Below are 18,536 nucleotides of genomic sequence, written 5' to 3'. Positions count from 1 at the left end.
ACACTGAAGCTGGAAATTTAGCTTTACCATCACAGGAATAAATTACATTTTAAAATATATTAAAATTTTTATTGTATTTTATTTAAAATTTTAATAATATTTTACAGTAATAATTTTTTACTGTATTGTCAATACAAAATGGAACTTTGAGGAGCATAAGGGAATTTTTGAATGGTGGCGTATACATGAAAAATATTATAAAATGATAAAAATATGTGAAATTGGTAAGCTATATTACAGCCATATTAAGCTATATTAAATATAATATAAAAGCTTACATGAAACTCCTACTCAGTGTGTAGGGAGCAGTAAACATAGGGACCCTATGAATAGGAACACTGCTTCTGTCCCACTCTTTCCTGTTTTTTTAAATTCCAATCATACACAAACACTCAATGTCCATGTGGGCCGGCACTACATTCAACCTAAAAAGCCTATTTGATCAGTCTCCACACATTTCTCATCTAGGATGTATTTTCGTTTTCTATTTTTTATCTTCAAAAATCACCCGTGTGTACTGCAGCTCTTCAGATTTTGTGTTTCAGCTGTGTTTTGCTACAAGAATGTGTATCAGAGAGCATATACAGGAGTGTTTGTGTTTAACTTTACTCATTGCTGCATATGCATGTACACACACACACACACACACACACACACACACAGACACACACAACAAACAACTGCTAACAGCACAGCAGCGACACACAAAGAGCCTGCTGGAAGTAACCTATGCAGCCAGCATGTTAATGTCATCCAGCGTTAAGTACGTTTGTGTGTGTGTTGGTATGAGTGTGTGAGTGTGTTTGCCCCTCAGCGTCATGACAAACAGACTCAAACAGAGGGCAGAAAGCCACCCAGTGGCCGTGTTAGATGTGCTGTTCTCCTTAGATTCTGTGAATACCTGCCGATCACTCCCCACGGTGCTAATAAACCCTGTGACCTGCTGCTTTGCTCATTTGTGCTTGTACACTTGTTAATATTAATGCTGCCATTAAACATTAATGCCCAGAGCCAATATTACGACAGACACTCCAATCAAATTCAACTTACTTAACTTTATCTCATAAAGTCGCTATTTGTTTCACTGATGCCTCATTCTTCTGTGATTTACAGTCCACAAACATGACACAAAGAGGTTTCTGTGTGGGCTTGTTGGGTCTATTTATGGAAATCTGCCTGCATTACATTCATGAAATGTATGGGTGTGTGTTTGTGTAATAGTGATCTTACATTTATCTTTCCCTGTTGGACAGCAATGGGAACCAGAGCACAGCAGAAGTGAGGTCACCTTCCCATCTGAAACAACAAGGACATGTTTGTTGGGGGAGGAGATGGACAGGAAGCGTGTGTTAAGTGTTGAGGCCCCTCTGGATAACTAGTGTTGTTCTCACGGGGGTCTTAATAGCGTCTCAGGGGAATGGATCCTGATCTGTTTACCTCGTGTTGTCTCTCCAGTGTCACTTTCTTCCTGACCCTCTCTCTTTTTCTCGCTCTGATGTGACACATGCGACAGGTAAGAGAGATTGACGGTGCCGGGTAACGCAGAAAGCGTCTGTTCCCAGAATCCTGTTGGGTTTTGAATGGCGGGTCAGCTCCCGTTAGCTCCTAGGTACTGCTGAACAAACAAACTTTTATAGGGTCGCAATCAACCTCCCTCACACAAACACATGAGTAAACATATCTGACCCTTCCTGAGTACTGCGTGAATGAAGGAATGTCCACTCACACAAATACATCAGTTTACCTACAGTAGCTGACATCAAGACTTCTATTGTTTTTATTCAAAGCTAATTGTAATGACTAAAGGCCCGTTCACATGAAGCGTGATAAAGATAACAATAAAGACACAGTTCTAAAAGTCATTCTCAATGTTAAAGAATAGCCACACCACAGCTATAACGATAAAGACGCAGAGAAACGATATTGTGGGAATAATTTTCAGAATGATTTTTTTTCAGCTGATGTTATATATATATACAGTATAAGCAATAAAAATCACATTAAAATTTACATGAAATTCATATACTGTATATATATATATATATATATATATATATATATATATATATATATATATATATATATATATATATATTATTATTATTAAATGATATATTAATCTATATATATACACACACACAAAACACGCACGCACACACACACACACACACACACACACACACACACACACACACACACACACACACACACAAAGATGTAGGGATAGATAAAAGTAAAGTATAAGTAAAAATAAAAATCTGACACAAATAGAAATATACACACATATTATGGACCATTCAAATTTTGCAAACACATACAGTATTTATTCATAAACATTTATAAATCATTCCACATGGGTACAAGGTGTTGAGTAGGATCTCATACCTTTTGGCCACCAATTAAAAAGACTAATGATGAATACACACACACACACACACACCCACACACACACACACACACACCCACACACACACACAGAGCGCTGTGCTGAATGATGAGGATTAGGACGTAAAAGAGGAGGACAGATGTGAAGAAGCTGTGATGATAGATGCACACATAGAGCCATTCACATCGGGCTTATAAATGTGTGTGTTTGTGGTGCGTCTAGATTAGAAACACTTAAATAAATTCTTCTCTGAATTCATCTCAGTTTGATATAGCTGCAGAAAACCAGTGAAAAGAGATTCAATTATTTACGATGATGAAGGTTTAGCTGGAAAAGTACAGCGTGTGTGAGACAGAATGTATTTAAAAAGCAATGGCTAATATATTTTTCATAAAAATACTTGGAATATTTCAGTTCCTCTTCTAATTTTATTCAGCACCACACACATACAAAGGTGAGTGGTTAAACTCATTTGATATTTACCAAACTAGGAAGTGCAGAGATAAACAGGGGTAGTTACAACAACAGCTGCTCGACTTGAGATGGAGGCAGTCTGTCAGTGTCTCTCTCCTTCAGAGGCCGACTGGTTAACATGGCTCTGAGTGACAGAAGAGATCATGAGAGATAGGCCAGGAAGAAAGGAAAACAAAAAACTATTAAATATCACCCTCTTTCAGAATGGAGAAACGGGATGTCTTCAGGATGGGACTGATGTGGAGAGAAGCAGGAAAGGAGGACAGAGGAAGTGGAAACTTGCTGACTAATGCAGTTCATTTTTTTATGTCTATGCACACAATATACAGAATTAATATACTGGATAAAAAAAAAAAAAAATAAGATAGAAATTATATTGTTATTTTTTTTGTATTATGTATCTTTAAATGTTTCTGTACAATTAAATTTCTTTTATCATACTTACCGTAAGTTAACATATGAGTAAATTTTAAATTAACTTCACTACCTTGTTTTTTCTTTTTTCTTTTTTCCTTTCTCAATAAAAGTATTTCAAATAAAACCTATTTTAGGAGAGTGGGGGATGTGATTCATATGTTATACTTTTGTCCTCAATTTTACTTCTTTCCTGTTAACATTTGTAAATATACCTTTAAATAACAAAAGGCCAGTCCTTATGACATCAGCTTCCAGGAAGTGACATGATTTTGGAGGGAAAACATCTGCACAGGCTTCAGTAAGTACTAGCATTTGAATTCATTCATTCATTCATTCATTCATTCATTCATTTGGATGGTGTAACACCACCATTATTTGTCTGTCTTAATTTTAGGCTTGATAAAAATCACAGAAACATTATGATTATGAGTCAAAAACATGATCTGGTGATGATGTTCATAATTTATAAGCTGTTAAATAGTCTGCTAAATAGTATAAAATTACATATACTGTATATATAAAAAAGACACTATGTAAGCTAGCTGGAAAGCTAATTTTAGCATTATTTTTTTATTATGTAGCCATGTAAATAATCCATCTAATAATTATATTGCTATTAATTTATTTATTTACAAAATAATAATAAGCACCTGAGTTTGGATATAGCATATTTCTGAATGTCTGAATTGTGTATTATAGTTTGTGATCGGTATTGGTTTGAGCCCAAAAACAAACATTTAATTCCAGTAGTGCATAATTTTTCATTTCAGTGCGCTATTAGCGCTTATACACAAGTACCACTTGGCAACATGTTGGTTGAGTCTCACATTTTCTGACATGTCAGCAGGTTTTAAGCTAGTTCATAAAGTAACACTGTCACTGTAAATATTGCCTCATTCTGTGTCAACTCAATGTTTTCATTGTGTGAACGGAGTGCTAGCTTCATATATTTCAAGTGTTCCAAGATGAATTGGATAATGATCTCTTTTGCCCTGGAGGAAAGGTGCGGCTTGCCTTCAGCACACACACAAACACAAAACACATGTGAAAAAACTTTCTCACCTTACTTTTCCCCAAAACGAGTGCACTCTTACCTACACAAATACGTTATGACTTCTTTATGAGCAGACTTTTGTGATAGACAGCAGATCCAAATATTAAATTTGTGACAGTACTTCTTTAACACTGCACATTACAGCAAATCCCAAAAGCTGCTACTTGAGATTATCAACACATTTTAAGCATAATGTTGGTATAACATGCTCCAGTTCAGCTGTAAGAATGTTTTCATGCTGTTGACAGACTGATTGAGTTTAATTATTTCGCCTGACGCATCGGGTTTTGTTTTGTTATGTCTGCGAATCTGCTGGGCCTGATATCCGTCATCGAGGTGCCGTGGGGAGGCGCATGTAAACATGACTGACATGTGTATGGAGGTTAAACACGAGATTAGAGAGTTCTCAAAGCTTTATGACCCTCTCTTCCCCTCTGTGGTTTTGAAACGCTTTGATGTTTGGAGGTTTCTGCCTTTTTGAGTGGCAGATTTCATACTGTGTACTTCCGGAGGTCCTACACTAGCTAAGAAATGTTCACTTTTCCGCGGTTTTCTGTGGTCCGTTTATCCCTTTTGGACTCTGGTAAGTGTTTCCTTTCTTCTTATCTTCTCTCCTGTCCTGTATTCTGTTCCTCATTCTCTGCAAGAGTTGTCAAAATCAAATGAGAGACTCAAGACTGAAGATTCGTCTGCCTATTTTGAATTAGATATGGCAGGTTGTTAAACCAAGTTGTCTGAGCGTGGAAAATTGGCCAACCAATAGAGTTTGTGTCATAAATCTGATGTTATTCTTCCAGACCAAAGATTTTCACATCCAGCCAACATTACTATAATTATGATGTCATGGCTCACAAAAGGAAGTCTGAAGACTTCAGTCTTTGTCAGGCTTTTTGGATGCTTTTCTTCATACACCATTGAAATGTTTTTCAGTTTAATAAACATATGTGAGTGCTCAACCTCTTTGATGATGAGGATCATTCAGAAGACCCCAAGTCCTAGTTTTGTTTTCTAAATTAATGGGAGTCGATGGGCACTTATGGTTTATGTACATAAAGTAACTAAAATAGCTATAATTAAATTAATTAAATTGAAATTTTAGGAGCTGAATGTCCTTCGGGGATCCCACCTTTTATTTAACCAATGTTTGTGATTTACTGGATAAGGATTAAGGATAAAGATTTTGAAAAATATTATTTACTCACAATTTTTACCCAATAAAATGTGATCCTGGCTGTGAAAACCCATCAAAAGTTTTTTTTTTTTTTTTTTTTTTTTTTTTTTGTGTAATTTACTGTTTTAAGGTAAAAACCCTTCTGGGAAAATCTAACCTTGACATCTTTAATATTGACTAAGGCCATGTCAGAGATTGAAATCATAGTGAAATTAATGGTTGAAATCAGACTTTGATACTTGTTATCTCATAATTAGATTTGGAGACTTTAGCCTGGATTTCACAGACAGGGTCACAAATATTTTGACATGTATACTTATTATAAAAATGCCCATCGCTTCTTAAGATATAAGTAATTTACATTGTGTTTACATGTCTAGAAATTACACTTTTAAAATTACTGTAGGCTTCCCTATATGTCCAGGTTGTCCAAGACTGATTTTTAGTTTTTGTTTACATTTTTTTAATGTGTGTTTTGTCAAATCATCTTGATGTCTTGACAGCTGTTGAACCATTTTTTAAAAATTATAATATTTTATTGTAACTTAATTTAAATTTTTTAATGATTTATTTATTTACTTAAATTTATCAGTTTTATTTAAATTAAACTAACTTAAATGTTTATTTATTTACATTTTATCGTGATTATTTATTTAAATTTGATTGTGTTTATTTATTTATTTAAATCTACTTGATTTCCGTTACTTTAGTGATTAAGGTTAAAAAATGCAGAAAAAGTGTGAGCATAAACGGCTCGATCCGTGGTATCCATTTATTCTCAGTGAATTCTTTGCTAAGTGTTTGTGAGTTTGTTTGGACAGATCAGACAGAGATAGAGTCTCTTGTTAGAGCTGTGAAAAAGTCCATGCTGACAAGCTGTCGTTTAGCTTTCCTGTCATCCCGTTTTGAGCGTTCACCACACCTCATTCATCCATAACCCTAAGGGTCACAGGTCATTGTACTTCAGCACTCCAAGGCAGAGGTCAAAGGTCAACATCTTCTTTCAGCATGGCACAAGACACTGTAGACACGCTTGTGATGACAATATGATCCAGATGTGGAGAGATGAGGAGAGAGACAGTTAATGTCTGCTACATGCCAGTGGGGTTGACCGAAACCCTAAGATGAAACTTTTGGCGTTGACATGGTAACCGCCATGGTAACAGAATGTGGGTGGAGTCACGGGGGGTGACGGGTGAGAAATCGGCTCCATAGCTAATGAGCAGCTGCTGGCAGTTTCTCTGCAGGACAGCAGACAGGCAGGAGCAATATTTCAAACTCCTTCAAATGAAATAATATGATAACAAAGACTCCTGGGGCAATGTGTGTGTTCTGGAACATGTTTGGACATGGGGTGCGACTCCTCCCGGTGAATAATCGTGAACTGGCACACATACACACAGACATGGCTCTCATACCTCTTTCACCACCGAAGAATGTGTGTATAGACTATGTAATTAATCTAAAATTCATAATCCAGAGTGTGGATTATGTGTCTGGGAGATGAGAAAAAATGTCTCATAAAAAGACACGCACACACTCGTACTCATTCAGGAGCATTGTGGACTGGAATGCAAAATGAAGTTGGGATGGGTCAGGATTATTGAGTAGTTTACTAATGGTCTGAAAACTGAATAGACAATTAGTAAGCTATTATTGTGTATGTTTTTTTTCTTCAGTGTTTTAAAGGAAATTAATTTAGGGATGCAACTTCTCAGTGAAGATTTCAGCATGCTGACAGCAGTAAGTGAACTGTATATTTTCAATTCATACCCTTAAAGCAATAGCACTACAACACACTGTAAGCACAGTTTTTTTTTTTTTCTCCAGGTTCAAGGAGTGATGAGCCGGGATAATTTGATGTGCATGCTTATACTTAAAGGGATAGTTCACCCAAAAATTAACATTTGATGTTTATCTGCTTACTCCCAGGGCTAGGGTTGCCACCTTCAGAGAGGCAAAATAAGGGACACCCATTCACGACAGCCCCCCCCCCCCCAAAAAAAAAAAATCATGCTCAAGCATTCTTATTCTTCAAACTTCAAACAGAACATATAAATATTGTTATTTTAAATTTGATTATTTATAATTATTAATTATTATTAGTCTTTTTTTTTGACAGTTCTGCAGCTGCTACCTGGATGGGATAATTTTTTTATTATTATTATTCATTTGCTCAAATTAGGGCTACATTTATTCGTCCCATTTTCATCAAAATACTAAATAGTAATTTGTAAAAAATGTATATGACATTTTGTATATATTTATGATTAATATAAATGATAAATTAATAAATAGGGTCTAACATTAATTAGAATCTATTAATTTATCTGTCTAATAATGTCTAAAAATATAATAATTATGTCTACCATGCTCTGATAATGTATGGAATATTATATTAACAGACTATCCCAATTTGAATAAAACAATAGGCCTATACCTTGAAGCACATGTGTCTGTCACTTTAAATGTATAGTTCACACAAAAATAAAAATTATATAAATCATAATTTACCCAGGCTGTTCTAAACCTGCTTAAAGTTCTTTCTTCTGTTGAACACAAAAGAAGATACTTTGAAGAATGTGGGTAACCAAACAGCTTCTGGTCCTCAGTAACTTCAAGAAAAAATTTAATAAAACTAAACTAAAATACTAACAGAGTCCTTGGGGACCAGAAACTCTTTGGTTACCCACATTCTTCAAAGTATCTTCTTTTATGTTCAACAGAAGAAAGAAATTATTACGGTTTGGAACAACTTGTGGGTGTGTAAACGATGACAAAATTTTCATTTTTGGGTGAACTATGCCTTTAAGTCAGACAGTCCAACGTGAACAACTGAAATGCTTCTCTGCAAACTGCACGTTCATCATTAGTTACAGGAAAGACACACTGATAACTTTCCTATTCATCCCTACGTCTGGAGAGTCTTGTGTTCAAAGGGCGGATGTGAGTGAGCTCTAGATGTTTTAAACCGCGCTGGTTTAGCGCATGAAAGGGCTTTAACTGCGCGCGTTCTGGAGACTCCGTCTCCATGAAAACAAGATGCCAAAATGGAATCACGCGCAAATGAGCTTCTCTAATACCTCGCATGAAATTGATTTCATTATAATTGCTTTAAGTATTATAAACAGTGCAAAATACTTATTAATTGATTAACTATGTTTTGGCATTTGCAAAATACGGGACAAATCACTTTGCGTACTGATTTGATATGGGACACACCATTTTACCTTTAAATACAGGACAATTTCATATTTTAAGGGATGGGTGGCAACCCTACCCAGGGCATCCCAGATGTAGGTGACTTTGTTTCTTCAGTAGAACACAAACCAACATTTTTAGCTCAAACTGCTGCAGTCTATCAGTCTTATAATGGAAGTAGATGGGAATCACGGCTAAGGGTGTACTCACACTAGGCACGGTTGCCTTGAAAAGAAAAGAAACAAAGTCACCTACATCTTGGATTCCCTGGGAGTAAGCAGATAAACATCAAATTTTCATTTTTGGGTGAACTATCCCTTTAAGCAACCCTATATGTCGATCATGGATCAAATCGATCCGCCATGGCAAACATGTTTTCCTCTCTACATAACTGACACTTCACAGGTATACCTTTCATTTGTAAATGTTAGAAAGTCATGCAAATATATCCATTTTACTGTCAGGAGTGGACAAGGCTTTCACGCGTGCGAACGAGTGCTGCTACACACATGCGCGCTACGCAGACGGATCAGAATAACATACTAGCGCAATAATTCTGAATAAAATATAAATTCTGCTAAAATATTTGTTGTTGGACATTAACTGGGACAAATGTAGAATTTTAATCCTACATATAAGTGTATTTTTATAATAGCAGTAACTATAAATCAAATGTAAGCTGCTAATACAGCCTTAATTACTAATGTGTGTTCCTCTTATCTGTTAAAATGTAATCTGATTTCTGTTATTTATTTTCATTTTTAATTCAGTGTTTTTAAGTTATAATTTAGTGTTTTAAATGCATTAATGCTTTAAAAAGCAATTTTAGATGGTAATGTTTTAATGTTCTACTAATAACCATAAAAGGTGTCATAAAACCTGAGAGAAAGGCTGCATGGCATGTAGCAACTATGTTAAAATGTTTTCATATATCCTGGGCACAATATATTAAATATAGTTGGTTGTAGCCTATTTTTTATTTATTTGATTATTTAAGCTGCATTTTCTGTATACTTTTATTTTTGGACTAATAATAAAGTCAACTAATTGTAGCCTATGTGTGAGAGTCAGTGGTAATATCAGTGCTTTCCTATTGGTCAGTGCTAGAGGAGCTCAGTTTAGCCTGACAGTTAGCCTGCTCCAAACCAGGTTAGTTTCCCAGCATAAGTTGCCACAGTGACTGAGCTTGAGTGATGGTAATTTTGCTTTATGAAACCAAATCAAGTGAAAATAAGTCAGACTAACTGAAATAAGCTTGGTTTATTTGGTAAACTTGTTTTATGACACAGCCCCCAGATTCCCAGCATAATTTGCCACAGTGTGACTGAGCTTGAGATATGGTAATTTTGCTTTTGGAATCCAAATCAAGTGACAATAAGTCAGAATAATTGAAATAAGCCTGGCTTGTTTGGTAAACTAGTTTTATGAAAAAGTCCCCAGGGCTAGCTTTGTATTTTGTTTTATATGAAAAAGTGATCAAATGAGAGTCATGTCTAGTGGTAAAGATTTCTTTGTGAGGGGACCTGGGTTCAAATCCCAACCTTACCTGTGTTTTGTATGGCCAACATAACCGTAACTCATAAATATGGCAACAGAACTGCAGATAGTCTGGCTGTTGGGGAGTATGGCAGAAAAAGAAATAAAACATGTCTTTGTAAATATAACATTCCAGTCAAAGTCAGCAAATTGGCTAGAGCTGCGGCTGTCAGAGCTCAGTGACATGATCGACGTATTGTCAAATAAAACTTTTTATTTGACAATTGAGTTTATTCATTATCAAGTGGCTAAGTGAAGTGTCTAAATAGGCTCTGTCTGTGTGACAGCATTATAAGTTAATGTTTGCAACACAAATAACAAGTACACTGAACTGAGAACAGCTTTGGACTAAGTTAATAACAACCAAAATGGAAATGCATGGCCTATATTACATAGATTTAAATATATATATATATATATATATATATATATATATATATATATATATATATATATATATATATATATATATATATATATTTTTTTTATTTTTAACTGTGAAATGCAAATTGATGCTACTAATGAGTATTTGTATGAAGATTATATTTTAAGTTTTTTTATGAGCTGGATCGTGGTTTCTGTTAAAAGTCGAGTTAAGACTAGTTAATAAACGTTCTACGTTTTAGCCATATTATTATTATTATCATTATTATTATGTAGTTGAATAAAACAAATCAGCAATATGTTTAGTATAGCTTTATTTCAATATTTGATAGTATTTATATGGACGTCATCACGTGACGTAAATAAGTGAATCAGTTTTTCGAATGAACTGTGCAAAAAGGAACCATTTCACGGAAAAGGATCGAACTTCACAGTACTAAATATAATGCCTGCGTCCCAGAGTTCATACTGTCCATCCTAAATTCTATGTGATATTAGTAATTTTCAATACTATTTAGAGCAGATAGGGTGGATAGTATGCACATTGGGACGCAGGGAATGAATCATTCTTTAGGAAATGGTTCTCTTCAGTGAATCGATCAAACGGCTCGGCAACCGGTTTGAATCGTTTCGCTATTCAGGGTGATTTAACTGAGACGGTTCACTTCATATTTTTGAAGCGGTTTCTCAGTCGGCAAACGTAGTAGAAAACTTCGAGAAAGACAAAAAAAACATATAAAAAGCATACTGAACTCTATACAATCTTCTTGAACGCAAACCTGCAAGTTCGTCCTTTAGTTTTTCCAGCGATGAAGATTCATTATGACCAACACGTGTACGTGCGTCCCGAGAACCCCTCTTACTGCAGGTAGGCTATAATAATGATACATTTATAATGTTTGTTTAGATTCTGCATTTAGATAGGGCATGTTGACACTCTAATTGTTGTCATAAGATTATGTGATTTAAATATTTTATATAGTCAACACACCTTGACAACGCCTCCATTTTAAACATTGTTGGCTGTCTCGCTGTCGTTTTCCCTCCTTTTATTTTGAGGATGTGTTAAATGTTAATGCTTTGTAAAGTTAACTATTTCTATCTAGACCAGGGTCCCGCTCTTCGTAGGTCGCTAACTCAGTTAGCTGGATTTGATTGTTGATGATTTGTCATGATCTTGGATAGTTTTGGTTCTTCGAAGCTCGTCTCGGAGTTGCTGTCATAGCAACAGGTCCGTAAACTTAAACCTGCTCGGAGCGGCCTTATTTCATGTAAACAGGATGAGGTTGCATCTTTTTAAGCAGAATTGATACTTAAAATCTGCCGCTACCACCGCTACTTTATTACAAGATCATCCTACTGATCCAGGGCAATAATTAAAAAAAAAAAAAAAAAAAAAAAAAAAAGTAATTTAAAGATAATATAATAACTATATGTAGTCTTTAAAACAGCCAGTTTTACTCACTTAAAGATTTATTCGTCATAAAATAATTACTTCAAAATTGTATTAGAGTCTTACACACATGCTATACATATAATATTATGTAGAGTCGTGCATTAATTTGAGTGATGACAGCTAAGATGGGCGTGGCTTGATGAAGCGCAGGAGATGGAGATAACATGATCTTGACCCTTAAGAAATTTGAATTAATGCTGTCACGTGACAAATCTGTCCGAATATAAAATTAAATGAATTGATAATTACTGCATTGACACAAAAATGTAAACCTTGTACAAATATTAGAAATCGTGAATATAAATAATTGGGAATCATGTAAATTAAAATAAAAATAGTGCCCATTTCATTTATCTATTATAACATTTAGTTTTGTTCACTTGGCTATTTCCTTATAAAAGTCCAGAAATTTGTCTTTTTTTAAATTACATGATGTCATTAGGTTGCTGTCTTGCCACCAGCCAATCGCTGCATTGCTGATCGTGGTTTCAAGTATCGATACATAACCCCTTCTACACCAACCCATGACAACCCGTGCAGTTATCTCCGATAACTCAATCCAGTCATACTAATCATCAACAACAGCCGCGTTTCGAAGAACCGAATTAGCCAGATCCTGTTTAGCGTGATGATATCATCTTGGATGTGACATTTCATCTCGGATGTAATAAGTGACATACGAAGAACGAGCCCCAGAGGTTTTCAGACATTGTGATGATAGAGATCCCAGATATATGACACTAGGGACAAAATTAGTATCAAAATTATTTACTGTCTCCACGCTTTATTAATGTCAGATGTATCAGCCTAAATTTGCAGAGAAACGCTTTAGTTCTGTTCACTTGCATACAATAGTGCTTTTGGCAATTAATATTGTTCTAAAGCAGTTTTACAAATCCCAGTGTGCATGATAAGACTTTCTCCAGCAAGTCTTCTTATGAATGTGAAATTATTGCATTAAATATATAATTAACATGTTAACACACAAACTTGGAAAGCCCTAAAAAATACATTTAGCAAATGTTCTTTTTCTCTCTCTGGAGGCCTCTGGGGACCCAGTTTGAAAACCCCTTGCTCAGACAACCAGTGACTAGTCCAGTTTTAAAATATGTAGTTTTGCACATCCCTAATTTCAATAACCTGACACTTCATCAGTTTACTATTACAGTCTCTTTCTAGTTTTCTTTTCATACACCCACTCTCTTCCTGAGTATTTTCAGTGGTTTTTCCACTCATTTTTTGGCATCTTTCCTCTCACGGGGGCAACTTGACAATACAGCCTGTGCCAAGAACAAGAGAGTGAGAAAGAGAGCGGGACTCCAGCAGCATTCATCTGTGATAATTAAAAGTCATAAATCTGTGATGGTTTTTGGCTAAGGGCCTTTAGACCTGATGTTCTTCAAAGAAACATGGAGACAGACCTCAAACATAAATGACACTTCACTATTGATTCTAAAGCCCCTTTGAAGTCTAAAAGATGCAGTCCCATAATGGAAGAAGGAAGTATATTTTTAATGCCTCGTCCCTCCCTCTCTGGCTTAAGGGGGGGAATTCTCTAAGTTTCAGTCGTGGAGAGGGAGGGAAGGGATGAAACGAGGGAGAGAGCTGAAAGACAGGGCCTCATTGTTTACATGAGGGCACCAGGGTTGAACTGACGTGTGCATTCATCTTTAATGTTCACGCTCAAAATATGAACCTGCGAGGACTGTGTTGACAGACACACACCTACCTTCTCACTCACTCGCTTTCTTTCTTTTTTTCCTCTCTTTTGCTTCACACTTGCATTGCCGTGCTGCCGGGTTGGACTGAGGGATTACAGGCGTCTGCTGGTTGGAAGAAGTGGAAAGACATGATAAATAGAGAAAGGTAAAGAGTGACAGAAACAGACCTGAAATAACAATATAAATAACTGAAGTGCCTCCCTATGTCATTTCCTCTCAAGAGTCTGAACCTTTTCAACAGTAAATGCTAATTTATCAATATAAACACATTTCCGAGCAGGTACTGCATAAAATAATCATTTCTCATGAGGTCTCTTGTGTGTAAGAGATTCAACGAGCCAGTATTGTTCAGTCATACGTGAATAAGTGTCAATGAAAGGAAATTTCAACCGTTAGAGCACCATATGTATAATACATTTATATTTTTTACTGTTAGTTTCTAGTAGGCTTTGCTTATAGTGTACATTAGAATTGCATGGAAAAGAGTGACCAATAAGTAATGTTAATAGATTTTTTTTGTATTATATTTAGTAGCATTTTTTGTCTGAAGTTTGTTTTTACTAAAGTTCTAATAAAAAATGTAGTATTTATAGTATTATAGTGATTATTATTATTTTTTTAATTTGTTTGTTAAATTTCTGCATTGTTTGTTTTGTAAATCTGTCCCAGTGTGATGCAGGTTTTGCAAAGAGGCTGTTACTGAAGGGTCAGGCAGATAAAAACTATACTGGACTTGATTGAAAACCTCTAAATGTGAGTGTACAGTAGCAAAACACTGTATTTCTTTTTGCTTGTAATTATGGTGATTATGTATACAAGTCTTAAAGGGAAATCCACCCCAAGATAAAAATGTTAGTATTGTTATACTCACCCTCATAGCGTTCCAAAACGGCATGACTTGCTTTCTTCTGAGGAACACTAAAGTATTTTGAAGGACGTTGGGAACCAAACAACATTGAAGACCACTGACTTCCAGTGTATGGACCAAATATATACAGTATATATATTTTTTTCTGCAGTTGAAACAAAGTCATACAGTTTTGTACCCCCATGAGGGTAAGTAAATGAAGACTGAATTTTCTTTTTTGGGTTTGGAATGATATGAGAGTGAGTTTTTGTTTTGGGCTGAACTATTTTTTTAAAGACACAGCAGGAAAACAATGATCTGTTTAATAGTTAGAATCAGACAATGGGTATAAAAAGCTACACTGAATAAATAGTTTTACTGTGAACTTGAGTAACATTTATAGTGTGACTCACAGAAATAATAAAATAAAATATACATGAATTGATAATATTAGTTATTCCACCAGCTTTAGGCTGTTTGTGGTTGACTATCCTTGTAGCAACGTGACACATTCATTTAGAACATGCAGTGACAGGTGTGCATTTATCTGCATTTTACAACAGCTTTACGTATCAGAATTTAGTGCCAAAATTCTCAGTTTCTTAATGAGTATTCTGACATAGGCCTCATACTGTAATTAACCCCCCATAGCACCCGAACAAAGCCCTGTTAATGCCCCCTGGGCCAACAGAGGGTGTGCAGCATGTGTGTCTGACAGAATGGGGTGATGATGTTGGGGAAAGAGCTGCTGTATCTGTCTGCTGTGCTGTCTGTTAAAAAGTGAATCTCTCCAGGGTTCCTTAAAGCATCAGTATATAGATGGTTTTCTAAAGAACCATAACACTTGAAAAGATTCTTTAAAGGCATCGGAATATGAAGTTTTATTGTTAAGATGTATTATCCATTGGATTTGAGCTTATGTGCTTCTTTATGACTCATGTACATACAGTACTCTGCAGCAAAATGTGTTTTGCTCTGTCCATTGGCTTTTCTTTAAAATCATCAAATGCATTTAGCACATTAAAGTGCCCCTTAAAAGTAGTAAGAAAGGAAAAGGATATTAATTTGTGTGCTAATCGCTGCATTACTGTAATTAGGAATGTTGACTGACATTATTAACAGTGCCACATAAAACAAGCAGTTACAAGCAGCCCTTGCTGCCCTAGCATTGAAGCCTTTAAATAAGATTTAATAGGAAGTGTATTTGCAAACATGCTAAATGATAATTTAATTATAAAATATGTACTCTGTCTGCCAGATTTCTCTATTCTATATTTAATTGAAATGATCAATTTAATTGACAGTTGACACATTTCTACATTTCACATGATTTAATTAAATGTGAGAAATTTATTCATTTTGAGCAATTTTTGAGATTTTAAATTATATTAAAGTTTCTGTAAGAATAACTGTAAATTAATTTTCAACACAAACAAACTGGAAATTAGAATTAATGCTTTTTTAATGGTCATCTATTTAATTTAGTCATCAATTTTAGAATTAAATAATTCATATTTATTGAACTAATAAGTTACCTAAATTTGCACACTGGATGCTTAAAGGTGATGCACATTTCACTCAAAAAAAAAAAAAAAAAAAAAAAGAATTTAAGTGATATTATGAATGACACTGATTTTATTCTATGTATTATATCATTGTGTATTAAGTAGTTAATTGAACTATTTATTTGTTTTGAACTATTTATTTGTTTTCAACATTTTGATTTTTGAATTAAATTAAATGGATCGCCAATGTCTTTTTGGTCAAAATGGTTTCAGTGATTAGAAAAATCATATACAATAGTTAAATACAGATTTTGTCTAAAGCTGACAAGTCAAGATTGAAAACAGTATTTATAATACTCACTTTGATGCACTTCTGATTTAAGAGTGAAATATATTGAGTAATTTTTCATTATGTACAGTGATTTTTTTTTCTTTATGTGTATGCTATTGTGGAATAATGTCTGTTGTATTTTTATAAGTCTGCTTTGTTTTTTTAATTTTTTTTATTGGTCTGCTTTGTATCTGTGATTGATTGATTTATCTGATGGACTGGTTGACGGATTGTTCAGTCTTTGTCAGGGTGTTATTACTTGTCAGGGTGTTGTTAAATGTCCCTGTGAACCGAGACTTGAATTAGTCAGCTTATTGGGAATTCATAATGACTCATGAGGTGCATTTGAGTGAAAGTAATTACAAACAAACACTAAGAGCTCATATAACAACCACAGCAGTCCGGACGTCTCTGACAACAGGTGTCAACCTCAGGTCTGTGTGTGTTTGTACAAAGAAGCCACTGAGTTTTCTGATTTTTTATTTTTTTTTCTGAATAGCCTGGAGGTTGAGCAGATCTTTATCGCTTCAATCATTTACAATTAGTTGAAGTTAAGGACAACCATTTCATTTCCCTTTAGTTCTGTCTTTATCTTCCCATCAGAGCATGTGCTGACGTGAACACATTCATTCCACTGCCACGCGGAAAGTCCCGCATTCAATCTCAAATTCTCGTACTCAGTAATCTTCTGTTAAACATGATGTAATTAATCTTGATACTAGATAAGACGTTTCTTTGCTTTATCAAGAGGGGAACAGGTATGCCCTTCACAGGCATCAGCACGATGTAAATGTGCAATGATAAATGTTGATATGATAAATGATAAATGTTGTATCGCTAGAAAATAACAATATTATTAATACAAAACCTGTTCCAGTTTCATATGGCCAAACCTCATATAAAAAGCACTTATTTAATATTAAGTTTGACCTCCTCTAATGTTTAGTTAAGTAGCTCATTTCACTGACCGTGAACAAGTCTTTTTTTCAGGCCTTGTGTTGTACTTTATTATGGAGAGTTCCTTGTGCTTTCATCTGTTCATCTTTTGACTTCTTTTCATGTGAAATCAAACATAAAGAAAGAGAGACAGGTGGGGTGTTTCATATTTTTTCTGACTTTCTGTTCTTATCAGTCGAGATGGTTTGGTTATCAATAGTCTGTCCACCATGCGTGACCCGCTGGCAGCAGCTGGAGAGAACAGAACAAACAGGCCTCTCATTTCAGCCTTTTATCTGATCTGTCAGCTGCTGTTAGGAACAATCACTTTATTTTTCTAGTAATTATCTTCCAATGGTAGTTTAGACCTGGAGGGGTGTTATACAGTATATGAAATGTCTAACAATTTGATATATTATTTATTTATTTGCATTAAGATGGATTCATAATTGTGCATTCATTTTGGTATCCATTATATATTGTACTATTATAGTATTTATTCATATATCGAATTAGCTATTTTGCATTTTCTTTAGATTTTAAGTTTAAGGTTTAGTAATTTTGTTCTCTCTGTGTGTGTGTGTGTTTTAATAATTGTATTCATTGCATTTTCCCTTTTTTTAATTTTCAGTAGTCTTTTTTTTAGGAATTTTAATGCATTATTTTTATTTTATTTTAGTATTTTAACTTATTTGAGTTAGTTGCTAATGCACCATTTCTAATTTTTAAGTTTTCATATAATATTTATATTTTATGTCTGTGTTGAATTACAACTTTTATAGTTTTAGTTTAAAATAAGACTGGCATAGAAAATTCAGTAAGGATTCAATCAAGGTCAAGGTACTGTTTGTCTCCCCATAGGAGACATATGACCTCGACTCACCCTCATGTTGTTCCAAACCTGTTGTTCCAAACCCATAGTTTTGTCCATACAATGGAAGTCAATAAGGTCTAATGTTGACTTGGACCCCATTCACTTCCACTGTAATAACAAAAACAGTTAACACATTCATCAATATATTTTCCTTTGTGTTACATAGAAGAAAGCAAGTCAGGTTTGGAATGGTATGAGGTTGAGTAAATGATGACAGTTTTCGTTTTTGTGTGTGCTGTACTT

At 34.8% G+C, this 18,536-nt stretch overlaps 2 long non-coding RNA genes across 5 annotated transcripts in view; one reads left to right on the top strand and one right to left on the bottom strand.

The window, feature by feature from the left end:
- Window positions 1-917: 917 nt before the first annotated feature.
- On the bottom strand, window positions 918-11,696 carry LOC109096732. The gene is made up of 4 exons (XR_006155607.1): window positions 11,615-11,696; window positions 11,403-11,496; window positions 1,438-1,615; window positions 918-1,296 (listed from the first exon to the last, which is right to left on the bottom strand). It is a non-coding gene; the product is annotated as an uncharacterized LOC109096732 (long non-coding RNA).
- Window positions 11,357-18,536, top strand: part of LOC109096733 — a 91,754-nt gene continuing 84,574 nt past the window's right edge. For all 4 annotated transcript variants that reach the window (XR_006155604.1, XR_006155605.1, XR_002018984.2 and 1 more), the window contains exons 1-3: window positions 11,357-11,491; window positions 13,899-13,945; window positions 14,470-14,553. This is a non-coding gene — a long non-coding RNA (uncharacterized LOC109096733). The remainder of the gene's footprint in view (window positions 11,492-13,898; window positions 13,946-14,469; window positions 14,554-18,536) is intronic.

Source organism: Cyprinus carpio, chromosome B9, assembly GCF_018340385.1.
Source record: "Cyprinus carpio isolate SPL01 chromosome B9, ASM1834038v1, whole genome shotgun sequence".
Taxonomy (NCBI): Eukaryota; Metazoa; Chordata; class Actinopteri; order Cypriniformes; family Cyprinidae; genus Cyprinus; species Cyprinus carpio.
Note: the sequence above shows the minus strand (reverse complement) of the source record. Positions and strands in the feature narration are given on the sequence as shown.